Source organism: Scleropages formosus, chromosome 7 (assembly GCF_900964775.1).
Source record: "Scleropages formosus chromosome 7, fSclFor1.1, whole genome shotgun sequence".
Classification (NCBI taxonomy): Eukaryota; Metazoa; Chordata; class Actinopteri; order Osteoglossiformes; family Osteoglossidae; genus Scleropages; species Scleropages formosus.
The window spans coordinates 9,183,591-9,190,039 of record NC_041812.1 but is presented as its reverse complement, the minus strand read 5'-3'; positions in this window follow the sequence as shown (position 1 = coordinate 9,190,039).

The following is a 6,449-nucleotide window of genomic DNA, read 5'->3' as shown; positions in this document are numbered from 1 at the left end:
CGCTAAGCTGGTACGGGGTCGCCGGTGCTTTCCGGAAAATGCTCTTCCAGCAGCGCGTGGCTCGTCTCAGGAAGTCCAGGACCCATGTTTGAAGTCTGTGAGACGGAGACGGACGTTGCGGTAAACACAGGGGCCTTGAGGGGCCCTGCTGCAGGGCTCCCGCCCTGGATCAGTATCGACATGTGCTGAGGTGTATTAATGTGTGTGAACACATCGCTGGCACTTAGCGGTACATATGCCTCGGCGGGCTGACGTTCTCGAGCGTTCTCGAAGGATGCGGAGGATGAAGGGAGGCGTCCAGAGATTCACGTGTGGAAACGTCCCCGTCTCAGCTCAGGGCATTAAACTGGAAACGCTCGGTGAGATTTCTTTTGACGGAAGTTCCGGACGCCCTCAGCACCACACCAACGTGGTCGTTAATGTAAGACCCGACATCCTTCCGTGTCCTGTCGACTCATGCGTTTGTTACATTTCTCTATCGCTCCGAATGTGCTGCTCGGCCCTTGAAGCGAAGAGGGCCGATCCCCCGGAGCAGTTGGAAGACGGATCAGTCCAGGGTCAAGCCCCGTCCATAGCTCCCTTTGAGCTATACCATAATTCCAGCAGGAGGGGGGTGTAGCTAGGAGCCAGTCAGGTGTGGAGAGGTTGATCAGACGCTTATCCATCTGGGTGAAGGTTCAGTGGAAACATTCATGAGATGCTCACTCAGGTTGGTCCACGACATCCATGTTTATTTGGAAAGCAGAAAGCATGCACTCGCATTATAATGACAAATCGTTCATCATGAACACGCCACTTTTCTACACTGTCGAGTGTAGCGAGAGTTCAAAGAGTTCATTGCAGCCCCACCTCCCAGGTACTGGAAAGAGAACAGAACAGTACGGCTTCGTAGTTTTACCCTAATTATCCACCCAGCAGCTGTGAAGGAGAAACCTGAGTCGGACCGAGTGACACACTCATTGTGACAAACGGCCTCATTATGGCGAGCAACGTCTTCGTGGAGTCCTGAGAGACGCTGTATTTGGAGACCAAAGAAGGATGGAAGGGTTATTTTAATGAATAGATAGATAGATAGATAGATAGATAGATAGATAGATAGATAGATAACCATTTTCTGATCCAAAGGATCAGTTGGACACCTTACTTCTTCTTTACAGGTGCCCCCCATGAAGATGTCCTGCACGGAAGAAGACAGTGTTGAAGACGTCTTAATGAAACACGAGGCCTCGGGCAGCAGCTCTTTATTCTTGCCACAGCGACAGGGAGATCAGTGACACCTCAGAGCTCACCAAAACAGGGTTGTACAGTAGTGGTCATGTATGGAATGGAATAAAGAAAGAATGAGGAAACTTCTGGACCACTCAGGCAGGATAAACAACACTTTTTTCGTGCGTGATGGCAGCACTTTGCAAACAACTGCTAGAACCCTTCTTTTCAAACAAGGAAGAAGATGCATAGCGGTGTAAGTTTAGCTTCAACCTTATCTACTGCAATGTTTCTGTTGATTAATAAACACTGATAAGGACATTAATGCACGAGGAAATACATGAACTTATTGATGCAATCACAGATCGCTCAAAAGGGCTTTGAGACAATTCTACATCACAATGGAATATACATTTCTAGATCAAGACATGGTCACACTCTCCCAACAGAGAGACCTGTCCCTTATCTCTGCCTAGGGACCACAAAACCTCTTAGTAATCTTATTTGGATCATATAAAAGGAACTAAAACCTTAGGTTTACCACGTTCAAGACAACACCTTCCCCAAATAGCCCCTAGTCTAAGCACGTCGGAATCAGCATGTCTCCAGATGTCTCCCTACCCTCATTCACAGAAGAAAATAGACTGTGAGAAGTTTTGTATTGAGGTGGACTGAAAATAAAACTGAATAATACATAGACTGATCATCAGACTCACCAGGGATCACGAGACACTCATTGCACCCAGTAATTTTTTTTCAAATTGTTTCAGAAAAGTGTGTGTCTAGACGGGGCACGGCGGCACAGCGGGTTTGACCGGGGCTTGCTCTGTGGTGGGTCTAGAGTTCGAGTCCTGCTTGGGGTGCCTTGCGGTGGACTGGCATCCCATCCCCCTTCAGCTTTGTGCCCTGTGTTGGGGGTTAGGCTCCAGCTCGCCGCTACCCTGCTCAGGACAAGCAGTTGTAGACACTAAGTGTGTGTGTGTGTGTGTGTGTGTGTGTGTGTGTGTGGGTGCGTGTGTGCGTGAGTGGGTGTGTATCTCAAGAAACAAGGCCGTCCTGGACAGTGGGAAAGCAGGGTGTTCCACACACACTGCAGAGCTCTACGAAATGTAGACAGAGCCAACAAACTCAACCTTGGATCTTCTATTCATCCGACATAAACGGGTTTCAGCAAGTCGTCATGCTCAGTCGGTCAGCTCTCTCTGCATGCAAACCCTTTGCCCAGCTTGGCTTAAGAGATGGCGTATCGCTCACGCCTCTGTCAAAACTCATTTCTGAGCACCGTCTTGTCTGGCACTTTGCTCTGAGGCGAGGAGGAACAAATTCCACTCGCAGCACTTCACTGATCTAGGCACCTTTCACGTTCACACAGCACCAAGCTGCACGTATCAGGGCTTCAAACCGCGGGGAAGTCCAGGCTATCAGCTCCTTGGAGCTGGGACCCGGGATCTCGGTTGTTCAGCATGGTGCTGCTTGTTAGCCCTGGATCACACTGCAGGGCACACAATGGAGATCACCTGCTGGAGATAACTCATCCATCACCAAACACCCCTCTAGCAGCTGCCTGGGAAGGTCCCACTCCATTTACACCAGCATCACTGCAGACCTGAGATGCGCTCGGGTCCAGTTCTACCCACGTGGCTCTGGTTCTGATATATGAACCTCAGGATCAGTTCCAACATGCCAAGAACAGAGAGGAGCCAGTAGCACCTCCACATCCACATGGAGGAGCCAGACAGAAGAAAGCATCACATCTTCTTACACTCTCTGAGCTTGCAGCGATGCCAGGACCCCCATGGGCACAAGACAAACATAACATGTGACAAGTTGCTTTCTTCACGCAGGAAGTTCTCAGCAGAGGGATTTGTGCACTAAGGCTCCTTGATGGCTCCAGAAGGTGAGCTAAGGTGCTCAGTCTGACACTCGCTTGTCAATCTCGCCCTCAGCTTTGTCGTAAGTTAGGCAGAACAGAAACTGCTAAAAGGAGCATCTCCAGGACATCGCCGAGGGAGCCTCACCTGTCTGCTGCGCAAGCGCCCCCCACAGACCTGTCACCGCGAGACCGGAGCAACGCACATTCGAGCTTGTGGGAAACTGCAAGAGTTCGAGGATAGAGGAAGCGTGATACAGAATCATGACTTAACTCAGATAAAAGGATCTTAGAGTCAAGGCGTCTCAGCACAAGGGGCGAGGAGAAGGAGAAATCCATCAGCAGAAGAAAAGCTGGGTGTGCCAGGTTCAGGGGGTGACCAGGTATGAGACGGTACAGGGTGGGCTTGGGAGCTTTAGTAGTACACATAAGAGTAAGTTCGCATAATTCTGCAGCTCAAGGAACTCCATCCCCCCTTCCATTTAAATATGGCCGCAGCTGATCCTCACCATTTAATCGCGGGTAGATATAACCGCGGAAGTGAGCGTGGCCATGCTCCTGTGTGCCGCACCTTCCACTCCAAATGCTGTTTGTCCTGGACTTGTGAAATATAACAGGGATGAAACCACAGAGCTGCTTCTCTCTGAACAAGAAGCTGATCCTTATCACCCCACCTCTGTAATGACAGAACTTGGCTCATAAAGGAGCACAGGGATGGTCCAGAGGTCCATCACCAAACGCGCACACACAAACACAGAGATAGCCGGCCTCCGCTCAAGCATTTCTACGCATTTTTCGCGAGCGAACTCAGTGGGAAAGTGTTTTAAATTTGTCACACGGCTCTTGGAGCTACGGAGAAGCGCCAGGTCTGGATTTCCTTCGTCTGCAGCTGGCGGAAGGGCTGAGAAACATCTCGCAGAGCGCGTTTGTTCCACATGTCAGGAGTTTGAAAGAAAACACGGCCGCATTCTCTCAGTGTGCGCGCACGTCCAGAAAGTCCCGTATGGCGGCGGAACTCGGCCTCCTTGAGAAAATCAGCAGCAAGATCTGGTGCCAAATACCATCAGAAGGACAATAGAGCCACTTTGTGAACACCTTCATACATATCGTATCCATCTTCTCGCACCGTGGGGGGCTTTGCCTCAAGTCACAGAATGAGCTTGACACCTATGTACTGTTTCACTAGATCATTACAGCTGCTCTATGACAGACATGATTTTTAGCTGTAGGACAGTGACTATTATAGTTATTCATTTAGCAGATCCTTTTCTCCAAAGCAACATACAACATCAAGGTACTTACATTTCTTTACCAATTTATGCAGCTGGCTAATGTTACTCTAATAATAGAGGGTAAATATCTTACTCAAGGGGGGTTTGGTGGCACAGCAGGCTTGGCCAGGTCTCACTCTCTGGCAGGTCTGGGGTTCAAGTCCTGCTTGGGATGCCTTGCAATGGACTGGTATCCCATCCTGGGTATGTCCCCTCCCCCTCCAGCCTTGCACCCTGTGTTGCCGGGCTAGGCTCTGGTTTGCCGCAACCCTGCTTGGGACAAGCGGTTTCAGACAGTGTGTGTGTCCCTTGTTCAAGGGTACTACTGCTGGAGGCAGATTTGAACCCACTACCTTGGGAGCCAAAGGCAGCAGTTCTAACTAGTATGCTACCAGCTGCCCTGGTACCATCATCCAATACAGTATGTCTAGATTACACATATAGCGAAAATGGAGATTTTTGTGATTGAATGCTGTCATTACGAACTCAGCGCTGCTCATTCATCGTTTCCCTATCAAAGTGATCCTAAAAAGAGTGAACAAGAATTGCACGAATGACTGTTCCTACTCATATGCACGTTTATACAGTATATGTTCATAACTCATTCAATGTGTTCTGCCCAGGAGAGGAGCGACGGTTTTCCCGGGACTTGAGTTTTCAATCTTCTGCTAACAGGTGCAGCTCAGCACTGGGTTTAAAAAACTGCCCTTGCGGTTCTGCATTTGGGACAGAGACCAGCTCTGATGGGGGGGGGAACAACGACTGCCTGTCCCTTGTGAGCACAGCATGGCTCAGCAGCCCTCAGTCAGCCCTTTAACAGCCCACTTTATAGTGATGACCTTGACTATGACCCCCAGGTGAGTCACTTCGTTGCCTGCTGCACCGCCATCTTCACCTCCCTCTCATGCCGAACAGGATCAGGACTTAATCAGCGAAAAACACATGATCTAAAGATTCACTACAGACCTGACACATTGAAAGCCCAAGCAGGAGAGTAACGCACCATGACTACATTACAGGGCTCACATGTAAGCGGCTACAGTGAGCTTGGAGCAGCTCATTTACCAGGCGGATTTACTGGAGTCACACACAATCTGGTTTGAATGTGGAATTACAGAGGCGCAGATGATGACAAGAATTCAGCAGAGAGTACAAATAAGACCATAATACCAACAACAGAAGGCCCAGCGAAGACAGGTCCATCTGCAGGGCTTCAGAAGGTGGCAGGAAAGAGGGGGAAAAGACTGCTGGAGCTGACCTGAGAAATTCTGCATTCGCGTATAAAATGTGTGTAATTTGCACACACAGACCCCTCTTTACGTCTTTCACCCTCTCTCCATTTATCAGTATCATTGCACCTTCTTCAGTGTTATTCCTCCATCATTACTATCATTCCTCCACCGTCACTTTCATTATCACACTGTCACTCCTGTATCATCAGCATCATTTCTCCATCATCGCAATCATTCATCCATCTTCAGTATCATCCCTCCATTATCACTATCCTTTCTTCATTATCAGTGTTATTCTTCCATTCCACACACTCATCTATGTTCTTCATCCTTCCCCTGGTCACTCGCATATCTTCGACACCCTTCTTCGGACCAGATCCCAGAGATGTGACCTCATCACTTGCTCCATTAACAAAGGTTTGAGCCTTTGGACCTCTGTGTGACCTCCACTCATTATGTTCTGCAGGTGAATCCTACTGGTAGCACTTAGAGCTCAGACAATGAGCATCTTACCAAGAAGAAGCCAAATCTCATCAAAGGGTCCTGATGATGAGACCCCTATCCCTTCCTCACAGCAGGTAGGAGACTGTGGCCATTAATCTAAAGTTACAACCATTTCGACGAGGTCGATACACTCTCCCAGTCGCCGAGTTCAGTTTAACAGGGTTCTATCTGAGTACTTGATGATATCACTCCGCAGCATCTGCAACAGAAGCCCTTGGTGAGCTCAGTTTATCTGAGAAGCTTCCGTTCGAAAACCGAGCAGCGATCGCCGCAAACGCCGAATAAAATTCATATGTGCATGTCCTCATTTGATAATGATCTTTGGCCAGAGCTTCACCTGTTGTTCATTTTTATATGAAAAAAGTG